The following is a 16,971-nucleotide window of genomic DNA, read 5'->3' on the forward strand; positions in this document are numbered from 1 at the left end:
ATTAACCATTAAACATTTCCACTAGACTCTTTACCATTGTACTCCTTGTGCCCAGCAGGTGTTTAACATATTTTTGTTTGATTAATAAAACACAGTACACTTTATGTGTTGTTAACTTACTAATTGACAGATAAATTAACTTCCCTTTCTAAACTGTCCCCGCTGAGCACGGGGTCTACTAATATACATCCGATTTTCAAGCAAACTCTGCTTGGGTACCACACCGGCCAGTGCAGGGTACTGACTGTCCATGGTGAGTGTGGGAGGTCAGCCAAAAACCCTATAGTTTTCCAGGCTTTTTCTGTGACCATGTCTGTGAACAGAGCCAGCATCTTCAAACCTGTCTGCTTACCTGTCCACCAGTGCTGAGCCCCATGGAAAAGAGCCTTAGCCCCTGCAGCCCCAGCCCAACTGTCCCACCCCCAGGCCTTGATCATATGATCCACTTCTCCTGGGCCCATGGTGAAGGCTCACCAGCTGCACACTGGACACAACCGAGCCAAAAATAATTATTTGTACAATTGAGATACTTTATCTCAGTTACACCAGGACTCTTCTGTGCTGTGCCTGCCCAGGCCCCTGTGTCACTGCCAGGCTAGTGAGGGTGTGGTTTCCTCTGCATGAGATTGGAGTGTCTTTCAGGTGTCGTTAGTGTGCCTATGTGTTTGTGTGCATGAGCCTCCAGGAGCACTGACCTGGAAGTTTAGAAGAGGTCATCAGAATTCAGCCTGGGTTACAATTGCTCCAAGCTCGGCTCTTTGAATATCTTGCCCAGATATATTGCCAGATACCTTCCTCCAGACAGGGGCAGAGGAGTCCTTTTGGAAGAGGAGGAGGAGGCCCTTCTGAAGGGAGTCACAGGGCCAGGTTCAATTATAGAGTGGCAGCCATACAAAAAAAAAAGAACCAGATCCTAGAAGGAGCATATTCCTAAATTTACTAAGTGAGCATATAGGAACCAAGTACACATGCACACAAATACCTGCACACAGGTGAATGTGAGGTATTACAGAACAATTTGCCTTAAATACACCCTAGAACTCCTATTCCATTCTATGAATGTTTTTCATCTGTTTGTTTTTTAATGGTGGTCATAATCCAATGAATTAATTTCATGAGTAAAGCATGCAGAATGAAGATTAATAGATTTCCCATGTGAGGTTATACATAGTGAATTCCATGCCAATTATCTTGATCCCTAAACAAAGGTACTTATAGCAAAGTAAGACCTGGCCTTAGCACAGATGTGGAGGCTGGTGCATCAGAGAACTCCATGAGCCTAGAAACCAATGTGGATCAAATCCCAGGCTTTTTCTCTGTTTGATCGTTATCAGAGAAGGCTGAGGGAAAAATCAATGTGATGATTCATGTGGAATAATGAAACTGGATCCTCAGCTCTCACCTTATATAAAAATAAACTCAGCCAGGTGTGGTGGCTCATGCTTGTGATTGCAGCACTTTGTGAGGCTGAGGTAGGCGGGTCACGAGGCCAAGAGATCGAGACCATCCTGGCTGACATGGTGAAATGGCCTGTCTCTACTAAAAATACAAAAATTAGCTGGGCATGGTGATGCGCTCCTGTAGTCCCAGCTACTCGGGAGGCTGAGGCAGGAGAATTGCTTGAATCCGGGAGGTGAAGGTTGCAGTGAGCTAAGATTGCGCCACTGCACTCCAGCCTGGTGACAGAGTGAGACTCCATCTCAAAAATAATAATAATAATAAAATAAACTCAAGGTGGATCAAAGACTGAAATCTAACTTGAAACCATAAAAATTCTAGAAGATAACATTGGAAAAATTCTTCTAGACATTGACATAGGCAAAGAATTCATGACTAAGATCCCAAAGCAAATGCAACAAAAACAAAAATAAATAAATGAGACCTAATTAAACTAAAAAGCTTCTGCACAGCAAAAGAAATAATCAGCAGAGTAAACAGACAATCCACAGAGTGGGAGAAAATATTTGCAAACTATGCATCTGACAAAGGACCAATATCTAGAATCTACAAGGAACTCATACAAATCAGCAAGAAAAAAACCAAATAGTCCCATCAAAAAGTGGGGCAGAGGACATGAATAGACAGTTCTCAAAAGAAGATAGACAAACGGTCAACAAACATATGAAAAAACATGCTCAACATCCCTAATAATCACAGAAATGCAAATTAAAAACACAATGAGATACCACCTTACTCCTGTAAAAATGGCCATAATTTAAAAATTTTAAAATGACAGATGTTGGCGTGCAGGTGGTGAAAAGGAACCTTTTATACTGCTGGTGGGAATGTAAACTAGTACAACCATTATGCAAAACAGTATGGAGATTCCTCAGAGAACTAAAAGTAGATCTACCATTTGACCCAGCAATCCCACCACTAGGTGTCTACCCAGAGGAAAAGAAGTGATTATATGAAAAAGACACTTGCACATGCATGTTTATACTAGCAGTGACCTTGGTTATCTGCTTCACCTGTCAGAAAATCTCATTTCCTTCTGTTTTAAATGGAGACCATAAGAAAAGTCCCCAGGGTGTTTAAAGTAAGTGAAGAGATGCCCCAGCACAAGGTGGCTATGAGCTAGTAAGATGATAGTGTGTCTACTTTCTGGAGATTTACAGAACTAAGAAGTTGCAAAACCACTTATGCAGCTATGAGATTGTGAGATTGGCTTTGCCCCCTTAACTCCTTGCCCGGGTCAGAACAGGACAACTGTCAGATTGAGGAGGCAGAAAGGGCATGTGGATGTGCCTTCACCAAAGGCCAACAGTAAGGGTTAGAGGGGAGAGCCCAGTGTGCAGAACACAGTCAACAGGACCTCAGTTGAAAGATACTGGGCCCACCTGTTGCAGAGACCGAGGAGGTGAGAGGAAATCTGCGGATTAGGGCTTTGCCTATCTCAAAGATCCCAAAAGGAATATCAGAGAGGGTCTCTCATACTAGAGGATAGGCAGTAACATTCACCACCCCCCAGAGGCCATTAAGGCCAGATTGCAACCATATCACAAGCGAGATTTGTCCTGACTTTCACCACTGCCTCTCCTCTCCCCACCTCTCTACCCTTCACCACCCTCCCCACTCCCACTCAGACACCTTGTAAGGGTCCCAAACATCAGACGCTCATAGCAGAGGAGGTAGGGGAAAGAAAAGACCAGAAGCTGACTCTTTTCTTTTTTTTTTTTTTTTTTTTTTTTTTTTTTTTGAGACAGGAGTCTCGCTCTGTCTCCCAGGCTGGAGTGCAGTGGCGCAGTCTCGGCTCACTGCAAGCTCCGCCTCCCGGGTTCACGCCATTCTCCTGCCTCAGCCTCTCCTAGTAGCTGGGACTACAGGCGCCCGCCACTACGCCCGGCTAATTTTTTTTTTGTATTTTTAGTAGAGACGGGGTTTCACCGTGGTCTTGATCTCCTGACCTCGTGATCCGCCTGCCTCGGCCTCCCAAAGTGCTGGGATTACAAGCGTGAGCCACTGCGCCCGGCCGACTCTTTTCTTTTCCCTACTGCTGATTTCTCACTCCAAGGTGGGACTGAGCTGGGGTGAGGGAGATTTAAGTTCAACAAGGGTTAGGGCTTGTTTATTAGAATGTCTGGACTTCTGATTATCTGAGTGTGACCGGGAGAGAGGATATTGCCTGAGCATGGCCAGAGAATTAACAAAGCTGTGTAGTATTCCAGCCAATTCTCGGGGACTATTATGTGTCCCTTTTGGGGCTGTGATGCAGGGGGCAGTGATGTGAAGGCATCAAGTCACTTTCAGTGATTCCAGAGCAGATTCCTTAATTCTATCTCACTCTGCCCCTAGGACCCAAAGGCCTGGTCTCCCTCAGTGGAGCATAGGCAGAGAAGAGATTTCAGACTCACCAGTACTCATTGTGGAGGCAGAAGACCCCAGGAGCTGCGCAGGAAGTGAAGGAGGAGGCTCTCACTGGCCTTTGCACTGACCCCAGAAATCCTGGTCTGTCATCCCAAATCCAGCTCTGCTGACTGAAGACTTGTCCACTCCTCTCAGTCACTGAGAGCCCTAGTTTTGGCCCCAGTGGCTTCTGACTCTCCCCTCTCTCACTGAGCCATCCACGCCGGTCAGCCTGAGTCCTGGACAGAGAGCCTTTCACTCTTGGAAATACTGGCTTTGTTGGGAAGAGGAAAAAGCATAATCTGATTTCACTTTTCTTTTTCATATATGGAGCTTTCAAGAAAAAGCCAGAGTCTTAAATTCCAGCCAGAGCTTAAATATCAGCACTCTCTTACTTTTTAACAGGCAAATTAGGCATTTCTGTTCCAAATACTCTGGCTGGTTTGAAAAAAAAGTTAGATGGGAATCTCAGTCTTCCACCTAATGAGAGATTTGGAGCTACTATCTCTGCTTTGGGCCTCAGGCTCTTTGGATGTTAATCATCAGTGATACCTCTCAGGGCTGTGGGTGCCACACTAAGAAAACTTCTGGTGCCCTAGTATGCAAAGAGCCCTGTGCAGCTTTCACCCATAACGAGGGCCCCTCTATCTCTTGCCGTCACAGCCCAGCCCCACTCAGCCACAGCAAGGCAGGTGCCAAAGGATTTTGCCGGGGCTTCTTACCTCCTTGTTGTGGCAACAGCCAACAGTTTCCAAAACCGAGAAAATGTACATCCATCAGATGTGACTTTCTTGGAAAGACAGTAGGAGCAGAGGGTGCTGAGCCAAGTGCAGCCAGTTAAGTAAAAGGCAGCAAGAAGAGATGCATTTAGTGAGGAATTTGCAAGTGAGGGAAGAGATACTAGGTGTTTTTCTGATGGCTAGTCCCCGGCTGTGGGAGGCTGCAGATGGAGGGGAGGATGGGTGTCTGATAGAAGAGAAAGTGTCCTGCAAATGGGCTGAGGTCCCAGGTCCTCCTCAGCCAGTGTCTGGAGCTTTTCCTCCACTGTGTGTGAGATTCATTATCTTAAAGTTATTTTCATTTCATTCAGGCTTTATGAAGTTGAAGTAGATAATGTATGTGTAGGCACTCAAGAAATCCTGAAGAATTTAATTATTTAAATTTCCATCATTATTCCGTTGTTCTAGCTGATGTTCATCCAAGAATGTAGAATAAAGTACTCCTTATCCAACTCACGTAGAGACTGGGTAGTAGGCGGGGGTATAGGGGCATGCCTGCTGTGTATCTAGGTCCCTGACAGAAGGAACACGGAGGAAGGAATGACCAGGAACAAGGTCTACTTCCCGTCTATTGTAGGCTGGTTCTCTTTCATCCTAGCTCTTCTCAGTCGTTGCCTCTTTTGAACTCTTCATCTCTGCATGCTGCTGACTTTAGCTGGGTATCCATGGGTAATATTCAATATATCCATCAGAGATGTGGACCTGAGCACATAACAACCTCCCCCCCATTGACACCAGGAGCTTGCTGGCACCCAGTGGAGGATGCTCAGTGAGAATGTACTCTGTCATCAATAGAGCCTGGCAATAGACCCTAGTTACCCAAACCTGCCTTTGCAAGAATTTTGAATCAACTGCCCAAATTCTTAAGTTGACAAGGGAGGGAAAGAGAGAGAAACAGAGAGAGAGAGTCTGTAAACTGGCCAGCCAACTCTATTAACTTGAATTAGGTGTCCTCCCAACATGTCTCTCTGCTTTTCTGCTTTAGAGCAGTCTTCAGATCCAAGACAGCCCATTTGCCCAGTGTGCATGTTCAGCCTAGAAATAGGGAGGAGGAAATATCTGGGGGGTACCTTTACCAATGTGGGTTGGGAGCCAGGTCCAAGCTGCCCACATTGTCCCAGTTGGACAGTTTGGGGACATACGCGTGTTGGATTGAGCCCCAGTTAAATAAGGCAGGATCACCCACAGGATAATCTATCTGTAGCCAAGTCCTTGTTTTGGGGGCATTGCTTTTGTGGAACCTAAACTAAAATAGCTTGGCCAAATGCCTCTAAGATTAAATGAGATGAAAGTAAGAATTATATTGTCTTTATGTCTTAAACCATCAACACCCTATTGCTGGATCTTGGAAGAACCAAGAATTGTAGGAAACAAAGATTGCTGTCATCACTAGGAATGACTCCAATGATTCTGGTAGGTCTAGGCCCAAGTCATCCATTAGAAATGTTCATGAAATTATTGAACCTAGGAAGTGGGGGTTGCAGTGAGCCAAGATTGCTCCACGTCACTCCAGCCTGTGTGACAGGCGAGACTCTTGTCTCTAAAAAACAAAAAAAAATTTGCCAGGCATGGTGGCGCATGGCTGTGATCTCAACCACTGAGGAGGCTGAGGCATGAGAATCACTTGATCTGGGAGGCAGAGGCTGCAGTGAACTGAGATTGCACCACTTCACTCCAGCCTGGGAGACAGAACGAGACTCTGTCTCAAAAAAAAAAAAAAAAGGGTGGAGCCAAGATGGCCGAATAGGAACAGCTCCGGTCTCCAGCTCCCAGCCCCAGCGACACAGAAGACAGGTGATTTCTGCATTTCTGCTTGAGGTACCGGTTTCATCTCACTAGGGAGTGCCTAACAGTGGGTTCAGGACAGTCGGTGAAGCGCACTGTGCGCGAGCCGAAGCAGGGCGAGGCATTGCCTCACTTGGGAAGCGCAAGGGGTCAGGGAGTTCCCTTTCCTAGTCAAAGAAAGGGGAAACAGTCGGCACCTGGAATATCGGGTCAGTCCTGTCCTAATACTGCGCTTTTCCAACGGGCCTGGAAAACGGCACACTAGGAGATTGTGTCCCGCACCTGGCTCGGAGGGTCCTATGCCCACAGAGTCTTGCTGATTGCTAGCACAGCAGTCTGAGATCACGCTGCAAGGCGGCAACGAGGCTGGGGGAGGGGCGCCCGCCATTGCCCAGGCTTGCTTAGGTAAACAAAGCAGCCAGGAAGCTCGAACTGGGTGGAGCCCACCACAGCTCAAGGAGGCCTGCCTGCCTCTGTAGGCTCCACCTCTGGGGGCAGGGCACAGACAACCAAAAACTCAGCGAGAACCTCCACAGCCTTAAATGTCCCTGTCTGACTGACAGCTTTGAAGAGAGTAGTGGTTCTCCCAGCACGCAGCTGGAGATCTGAGAACGGACAGACTGCCTCCTAAAGTGGGTCCCTCACCCCTGAGCAGCCTAACTGGGAGGCACCCCCCCAGTAGGGACAGACTGACACCTCATTCAACCGGGTACTCCTCTGAGACAAAACTTTCAGAGGAACTATCAGACAGCTGAATTTGTGGTCTCACGAAAATCCGCTGTTCTGCAGCCACCGGTGCTGACACCCAGCCAAACAGGGTCTGGAGTGGACCTCTAGTAAACTCCAACAGACCTGCAGCTGAGGGTCTTGTCTGGTAGAAGGAAAATTAACAAACAGAAAGGATATCCACACCAAAAACCCATCTGTACATCACCATCATCGAAGACAAAAAGTAGACAAAACCACAAAGATGGGGAAAAAACAGACCAAAAAAACTGGAAACTCTAAAAAACAGAGCACCTCTCCTCCTCCAAAGGAACGCAGTTCCTCACCAGCAACGGAACAAAGCTGGATGGAGGATGACTTTGATGAGTTGAGAGAAGAAGGCTTCAGACGATCAAACTACTCTGAGCTACGAGAGGAAATTCAAAACAATAGCAAAGAAGTTAAAAACTTTGAAAAAAAATTAGAAGAATGGATAACTAGAATAACCAATGGAGAGAAGGGCTTAAAGGAGATGATGGTGCTGAAAGCCAAGTTTCGAGAACTACGCGAAGAATGCAGAAGCCTCAGTAGCAGATGCGATCAACTGGAAGAAAGGGTATCGCTGATAGAAGATGAAATGAATGAAATGAAGAGAGAAGGGAAGTTTAGAGAAAAAAGAATAAAAAGAAATGAACAAAGCCTCCAAGAAATTTGGGACTATGTGAAAAGACCAAACCTACGTCTGATTGGTGTACCTGAAAATGATGGGGAGAATGGAACGAAGTTGGAAAACACTCTGCAAGATATTATCCAGGAGAACTTCCCCAATCTAGCAAGGCAGGCCAGCATTCAGATTCAGGAAATACAGAGAACGCCACAAAGATACTCCTCGAGAAGGGCAACTCCAAGACACATAATTGTCAGATTCACCAAAGTGGAAATGAAGGAAAAAATGTTAAGGGCAGCCAGAGAGAAAGGTCGGGTTACCCACAAAGGGAAGCCCATCAGACTAACAGCTGATCTCTCAGCAGAAACTCTACAAGCCAGAAGAGAGTGGGGGCCGATATTCAACATTCTTAAAGAAAAGAATTTTCAACCCAGAATTTCCTATCCCGCCAAACTAAGCTTCATAAGTGAAGGAGAAATAAAATACTTTACAGACAAGCAAACGCTGAGTGATTTTGTCACCACCAGGCCTGCCCTAAAAGAGCTCCTGAAGGAAGCACTAAACATGGAATGGAACAACCGGTACCAGCCCCTGCAAAAACATGCCAAATTGTAAAGACCATCGAGGCTAGGAAGAAACTATAGCAACTAACGAGCAAAATAACCAACTAACATCATAATGACAGGATCAGATTCACACATAACAATATTCACGTTAAATGTAAATGGGCTAAATGCTCCAATCAAAAGACACAGACTGGCAAACTGGATAAGGAGTCAGGACCCATCAGTGTGCTGTATTCAGGAAACCTATCTCACGTGCAGAGACACACATAGACTCAAAATAAAGGGATGGAGGAAGATCCATCAAGCAACTGGAAAACAAAAAAAGGCGGGGGTTGCAATCCTAGTCTCTGATAAAATAGACTTTAAACCAACAAAGATCAAAAGAGACAAAGAAGGCCATTACATAATGGTAAAGGGATCAATTCAACAAGAAGAGCTAACTATCCTAAATATATATGCACCCAACACAGGAGCACCCAGATTCATAAAGCAAGTCCTGAGTGACCTACAAAGGGACTTAAACTCCCACACAATAATAATGGGAGATTTTAACACTCCACTGTCAGCATTAGACAGATCAACGAGACAGAAAGTTAACAAGGATATCCAGGAATTGAACTCAGCTCTACATAAAGTGGACCTAATAGACATCTACAGAACTCTCCACCCCAAATCAACAGAATATACATTTTTTTCAGCACCACACCACACCTATTCCAAAATTGACCACATAGTTGGAAGTAAAGCTCTTCTCAGCAAATGTAAAAGAATAGAGATTATAACAAACTGTCTCTCAGACCACAGTGCAATCAAACTAGAACTCAGGATTAAGAAACTCAGTCAAAACCGCTCAACTACATGGAAACTGAACAACCTGCTCCTGAATGACTATTGGGTACATAATGAAATGAAGGCAGAAATAAAGATGTTCTTTGAAACCAACGAGAACAAAGACACAACATACCAGAATCTCTGGGACACATTCAAAGCAGTGTGTAGAGGAAAATTTATACCACTAAATGCCCACAAGAGAAAGCAGGAAAGATCCAAAATTGACACCCTAACATCACAATGAAAAGAACTAGAAAAGCAAGAGCAAACACATTCAAAAGCTAGCAGAAGGCTAGAAATAACTAAAATCAGAGCAGAACTGAAGGAAATAGAGACACAAAAAACCCTTCAAAAAATTAATGAATCCAGGAGCTGGTTTTTTGAAAAGATCAACAAAATTGATGGACCGCTAGCAAGACTAATAAAGAAGAAAAGAGAGAAGAATCAAATAGATGCAATAAAAAACGAAAAAGGGGATATCACCACCGATCCCACAGAAATACAATCTACCATCAGAGAATACTACAAACACCTCTATGCAAATAAACTAGAAAATCTGGAAGAAATGGATAAATTCCTCGACAAATACACCCTCCCAAGACTAAACCAGGAAGAAGTTGAATCTCTGAATAGACCAATAACAGGTTCTGAAATTGTGGCAATAATCAATAGCTTACCAACCAAAAAGAGTCCAGGACCTGATGGATTCACAGCTGAATTCTACCAGAGGTACAAGGAGGAACTGGTACCATTCCTTCTGAAACTATTCCAATCGATAGAAAAAGAGGGAATCCTCCCTAACACATTTTACGAAGCCAGCATCGTCCTGATACCAAAACCTGGCAGAGACATAACCAAAAAAGAGAATTTCAGACCAATATCCTTGATGAACATTGATGCAAAAATCCTCAATAAAATACTGGCAAACCGAATCCAGCAGCACATCAAAAAGCTTATCCACCATGATCAAGTGGGCTTCATCCCTGGGATGCAAGGCTGGTTCAACATACGCAAATCAATAAATGTAATCCAGCATATAAACAGAACCAAAGACAAAAACCACATGATTATCTCAATAGATGCAGAAAAGGCCTTTGACAAAATTCAACAACCCTTCATGCTAAAAACTCTCAATAAATTAGGTATTGATGGGATGTATCTCAAAATAATAAGAGCTATCTACAACAAACCCACAGCCAATATCATACTGAATGGGCAAAAACTGGAAGCATTCCCTCTGAAAACTAGCACAAGACAGGGATGCCCTCTCTCACCGCTCCTATTCAACATAGTGCTGGAAGTTCTGGCCAGAGCAATCAGGCAGGAGAAGGAAATAAAGGGTATTCAATTAGGAAAAGAGGAAGTCAAATTGTCCCTGTTTGCAGATGACATGATTGTATATCTAGAAAACCCCATTGTCTCAGCCCAAAATCTCCTTAAGCTGATTAGCAACTTCAGCAAAGTCTCAGGATACAAAATTAATGTACAAAAATCACAAGCATTCTTGTACACCAATCACAGACAAACAGAGAGCCAAATCATGAGTGAACTCCCATTCACAATTGCTTCAAAGAGAATAAAATACCTAGGAATCCAACTTACAAGGGATGTGAAGGACCTCTTCAAGGAGAACTACAAACCACTGCTCAATGAAATAAAAGAGGATACAAACAAATGGAAGAACATTCCATGCTCATGGGTTGGAAGAATCAATATCGTGAAAATGGCCATACTGCCCAAGGTAATTTATAGATTCAATGCCATCCCCATCAAGCTACCAATGACTTTCTTCACAGAATTGGAAAAAACTACTTTAAAGTTCATATGGAACCAAAAAAGAGCCCGCATCGCCAAGTCAATCCTAAGCCAAAAGAACAAAGCTGGAGGCATCACGCTACCTGACTTTAAACTATACTACAAGGCTACAGTAACCAAAACAGCATGGTACTGGTACCACAACAGAGACATAGATCAATGGAACAGAACAGAGCCCTCAGAAATGATGCCGCATAGCTACAACTATCTGATCTTTGACAAACCTGACAAAAACAAGAAATGGGGAAAGGATTCCCTATTTAATAAATGGTGCTGGGAAAACTGGCTAGCCATATGTAGAAAGCTGCAACTGGATCCCTTCCTTACACCTTATACCAAAATTAATTCAAGATGGATTAAAGACTTATATGTTAGACCTAAAACCATTAAAATCCTACAAGAAAACCTAGGCAATACCATTCAGGACATAGGCGTGGGCAAGGACTTCATGTCTAAAACACCAAAAGCAATGGCAACAAAAGCCAAAATCGACAAATGGGATCTCATTAAACTAAAGAGCTTCTGCACAGCAAAAGAAACTATCATCAGAGTGAACAGGCAACCTACAGAATGGGAGAAAATTTTTGCAACCTACTCATCTGACAAAGGGCTAATATCCAGAATCTACAATGAACTCAAACAAATTTACAAGAAAAAAACAAACAACCCCATCAAAAAGTGGGCAGAGGACATGAACAGACACTTCTCAAAAGAAGACATTTATGCAGCCAAAAAACACATGAAGAAATGCTCCTCATCACTGGCCATCAGAGAAATGCAAATCAAAACCACAGTGAGATACCATCTCACACCAGTTAGAATGGCCATCATTAAAAAGTCAGGAAACAACAGGTGCTGGAGAAGATGTGGAGAAATAGGAACACTTTTACACTGTTGGTGGGACTGTAAACTAGTCCAACCATTGTGGAAGTCAGTGTGGCGATTCCTCAGGGATCTAGAACTAGAAATACCATTTGACCCAGCCATCCCATTACTGGGTATATACCCAAAGGACTATAAATCAGGCTGCTATAAAGACACATGCACACGTATGTTTATTGCGGCACTATTCACAATAGCAAAGAGTTGGAACCAACCCAAATGTCCAACAATGATAGACTGGATTAAGAAAATGTGGCACATATACACCATGGAATACTATGCAGCCATAAAAAATGATGAGTTCATGTCCTTTGTAGGGACATGGATGAAACTGGAAAACATCATTCTCAGTAAACTATCACAAGGACAAAAAACCAAACACCGCATGTTCTCACTCGTAGGTGGGAATTGAACAATGAGAACTCATGGACACAGGAAGGGGAACATCACGCTCCGGGGACTGTTGTGGGGTGGGGGGAGGGGGGAGGGACAGCATTAGGAGATACACCTAATGCTAAATGACGAGTTAATGGGTGCAGGAAATCAACATGGCACATGGATACATATGTAACAAACCTGCACATTGTGCACATGTACCCTAAAACCCTAAAGTATAATAAAAAAAAAAAAAAAAAAAGAAATGTTCATGAAATTTATCTTCAATCTCTGGAATGATAATCTACTATTTCTATCAATCACTTTACGATACCGAAGCAATTTCTTCTGCAGCCCATCTCCTCCCCCTTACTGTTGCTTTAAACCATTTAAATTCACCAAGTACATGGACTTAAAGTAAATTTGGCTCCATGGCACAGTGTAGAGTGGAATTCATGCATTCATCTCTCTTGTTTTCCTGAATCCCTCTGAAATAATAGTAAATAAAGAACAAAAAGATGGGGTGGGGTGATCAAATGGGAAGAAGAGTTCTACAATTACTCAAATTTCTGAAAGTATGCATGTGTGGCAGTAAATTTCAGGATTTTTTCACCTTCTCCATGAGGATTGTCACTTTCTCTAAAGAACATTTCTCTTTTCTGTAACCGGTTCATACAGTTGTGAAAAGTAGAGGTTCCTCTTCAAAGACCTTCCTTCCCATCTAATTAGGAATAAATAGTAACTTCTCTTAGAAGCAAAATTTATTCAAAGATCTGTGCTAACATTCTTAAATATCTGCTAGATATAATAAAGAAATGTACTTTATGTTCTTAGCTCCTACAATTTAGCCTAAATATTTGCCCTGGCATGCTTATACTGGTCAAAGCAAGCATTAGGTCACAGCCTGTTCTTCCTTATTTGAAGGTGTTTTTACCTTTCTCAGCATTCTGCAAGCTACTTCCTCCTTCTTTTGTTGTCCTCTGCCTTTTCATCTTTTAAAAATGTTCTAGATTGCTAGCCAATCAAGACAAATACAGAATGTGAAGCCCTGTTCCAACCAATAGAAAGTAGACACAGTAGTAAGGTGGACACGTCAAGTTACAAATGACCTTGTCTCCTTTATTCAGTGTACTCTTGTGGCAAAACTGCTGGCAAGTGTAACATTTCTGCAGAAAGTATAAAAATGGCCTTGCTGAGAAAATTAAATTTATGTTCAAGTGCTATTTCTTTATGGCACCGAAGAACAAGCATTTCAAACAATTTGGTGGCTGGTATGGGGATACATTCTCCTCTGGGGGTGGTCTCCAGTCCTCTCACATGAAGAAGCACGCTCCTCTGCCTCATTGCAGTGGCCTCAGGGATAAGGACTCGAGACCCACCCAGTGTGACAAATAAATCCGGACTCTCAGCAACGCAAAAAAAAAAAAAAAAAAAAAAAAAAAAAAAAAAACACTGGCCAGTGACCTGGAGTAAAAGATCCTCATATGTCACCTGAACCAGGAAACTATGTGCACAGACCGAGGAAAAAAACACCAGGAGAGCCAGTAAACTATTTCCTTGGTAGTCAAGACTAAAAAAAAAGCCGCAGGGTGGTAAAGCATTCCTTGGTTAGGACATACCAAGGAGAGAGAAACTGCAGGGGCAATAAAGCATTTCTTAGTCAGGACTAAGGAAAGAAAGCGACAGGGGGCAGTGAAGTATATTCCTTAGTCAGGATGTCTTGGAGGTCAAAAAAGAGGTAAGAAATCCCCATTGAAGGAGAAGTTGAACCTCAAAAAGGGTGAGAAATCCCCATTGAGAGGGGGTTGAACCTCATGCAAGCCTCTGGTAGAAATATATATATATATATTCAAAACTCCCCTTCCCTCTCTTCTCAAGGAAAGAAAAAGGCTAAGCTCCTCTCCCCGGTGGCTTCCCTAGAGGAAGAGGAGGGAGAGGGAGGAAAACAGCAGCGTAGGTGGCTGGCAGAGGCAAAGAAAAGACCAGCAGAGGAAAAAGAAACTAGGAGAGGAAGTCAGAGAGAAAGAGAGCAAAAACAGCAAGCGTGGTGCCAAACAGACAGGCGTGCCAAAAGTCAAGTCCCTCTCCCCAGCCCAGCTCTGTGTGAAAAAGAGAGTGAGGACCGGCACCAGGAGGAGAGCAGAAGAGGTGAAAAGGTACAATTCTTGCAAGTTGCAGCAGGCATCTGCCAAACCTCAAGGCTGGTGAAGGCCCGGGGCCTGGACTTCAGCTGTGCAAATCCCACCCAGCCTGAGAAACTAAGTGTAGGAAGAAAGGGAAAAAAAGTAAAAAATGAAATCAGAAAAAAATAAAAACAGGAGAAATAGACGGCAGCGCATACTTGGGGGCAAGGCCCATGCCTTTGCCCAGCCCCGCCGGCCCGCAAGACCGGGAGAACTCAGAATGGAAAAAAGAAACAGAGGATGACAGAGAGAGAAAGAAAAATAGAGTGCAAATGAGAGAGAAGAAAATAACAGTGCAAATGAGAGAGAGAGAAATAGAAGAAAGAGTAAGTAAGAGAAACTGGAAGAGACAGAAATCAAGAAAGACCCAGAAGGTGAAACTAAGAAAAGAAATAGTGTAAAAGGAAGGCAGAAAGTTAAGACATGTTGAAGATTGTCTGTGAAAGTCATAAGAAAAGTTATAAAAAGGAATTTATGCAAGAAATATTGTATAATTTAACTTAATTAGGCCTCCTGAATGTAAAACTATTCAAAAAACAGTTTATGTACAAAGTATGTAAGAAAAATAAAATACACTTTTAATAACAGGATTATAAGGAGGCATAAGAATATGGATTTTTACCTATATTAAAAGGTTAAAAAAATTGTTTTAAAGGTTTAAGCAAGTTTTAACATGTTAATTGTAAACGAAATTCTGTGTGTAAACATACTGGCTAAAGTTAAAGATGTATCATCCAGTTTTTCTGTGAACTGGACATTAAAATAAAAGCACAACAGATTTTTCTTAAAGCACTAGCCTGCTCTTTAACAAAAATTATAAAAGATTAAAAAGAGTCTATAAAAATCTTACCTTATAGTCAGACATTACAATTCAATAAATAATGTCTCCAAGATTTTATTAAAATTAAGTTTAACGTTAATAGCACATTAATATAAAGGTAAAATTTAACTTATCTGGTATAAAATCATACAAAAAGCATTGTCAAATATAAAATGGTGTTTAGCTTTCTTAAGGCCCAAAGGTAGCCAGGTAAGTCACAAGGCCCCTCATCCCCAAGGCCACAACGCGCAGGGGTGGTGAAGGCCACAAGACGGCCAAGACCTTAAGAGGGGTCAAGGCTGCTGCGTCCCTTGGGCGGCGCTGAGCAGGAATGGAGTGGGAGGCATCACCATGAGGCCTCAAGCCCCAAGATATGCAGCAGAAATGATATACTTAATTTATCTTCCACTTTCCCTTCCCTCAGAACTAAAAGTCTTTTAGCACAGGTACCACCGCTAGAATTTCCAGTACACCAGCACCAGCCTAAAAATCACATCCTCATCAAAAGATAGAAAAAAAATTCGCGCCAGCCTAGGAAGGACCCTATTTATGCTGTTAACAACTGAGACTGCCATCCGCACAGCCGAGAAAGAATGGACCCACCATACTCGAGTCAAGAAAATATCTTAGGTTACTGTACTAAGATCAAGCCCTACTAAGTTAAAGTTAAAGAAACCTTAATTTTCATATACCTTCTATATTGCTTCCTTTTCTTTCCTTATTCTGTTACTAGCTCCTTTGTTATTAATGTAACTAAGTCTGCCTCAGACCATTGCCTTTAATGCTTGCTCTATCATACCTTGTGGAAATGTAAAAGATCAATGACAGTTAGCCTTTTCACACAAATATTTATATCCTGGCCCTCTAATTGACACAGTTACCCCTAGCACTCATCGTTGTGATCACCTGCAGCCAAGACGCTGATTTTCTGCTCCTACAGCCTGGTAACCTTGTAGTAAATAGGACTATGTCCTTCAAACTACTCAGTAGCAAAGTTAGACTTCCACGAAAAAGGTTTGTGCAGATCTAAAACCCTTCATCTATTTCACTAAAAAGACTACCCCTTCTAACTGTTAGCCTTATCAGTGTAACCCTGTCCTTCTCTCTGTCACCACCTCCACCTTAACTAACTCTAGAAGATACGCATTATTACCCCATTTTCCCCTTCTTCAGTAGCCTCAGTTCTAGATCCCACACTGGTTGCTCCTACATCTAGTAAAACTAGAGTGTCTATTGCAAAAATAAGAGATCTAAGACAGACAGACCTTAGCCATCAAGACAAAATATCAAGATGCAAATGCGTAGCTGGAATGGATTAAATATTCCATCCGCATTTTAAATAAAAGCGATTATTACGCTTGTATGCATGGTAGGCCAGAGGCCCAGATTATCCCCTTTCCACTCAGATGGTCTCCTCATTGAACAGATATGGACTGTATGGTGGCTCTTTTTCAGAATCCCACTGCTTAGGATAATCCATCATGCCGAGCTCTCTCTGCTATTTCCTGAAATTCAACACTGTGCTGGTCAGCCCCTGAAGGCAATCCAGCCTCCACCTCTAAATGCCAAGTTTACTTTATGCCTCTCACGGCAAGAGGAAAACTTGGTGTTCTTTGGAAGCATAAATACATGCAAGGAGCTCAAGCATTTCCAAGAGATTGCCCATCAGTCCATGCTTAGCCAGCCCCAAGCAAATGTATGGTGGTACTGTGAAGGA

At 42.9% G+C, this 16,971-nt stretch overlaps 1 protein-coding gene across 1 annotated transcript in view; it reads right to left on the minus strand.

Annotated features, from left to right (window-relative positions):
- IRGM (immunity related GTPase M) overlaps positions 1 to 4,175 on the minus strand; it is an 85,839-nt gene extending 81,664 nt beyond the window's left edge. The window contains exon 1 of the mRNA XM_063642688.1: positions 3,855 to 4,175. The gene's annotated coding sequence lies outside the window, so the exon portion shown is untranslated. The remainder of the gene's footprint in view (positions 1 to 3,854) is intronic.
- Positions 4,176 to 16,971: the final 12,796 nt, after the last annotated feature.

The sequence above is a fragment of the Symphalangus syndactylus genome, chromosome 7, assembly GCF_028878055.3.
Source record: "Symphalangus syndactylus isolate Jambi chromosome 7, NHGRI_mSymSyn1-v2.1_pri, whole genome shotgun sequence".
NCBI classification, from domain to species: domain Eukaryota; kingdom Metazoa; phylum Chordata; class Mammalia; order Primates; family Hylobatidae; genus Symphalangus; species Symphalangus syndactylus.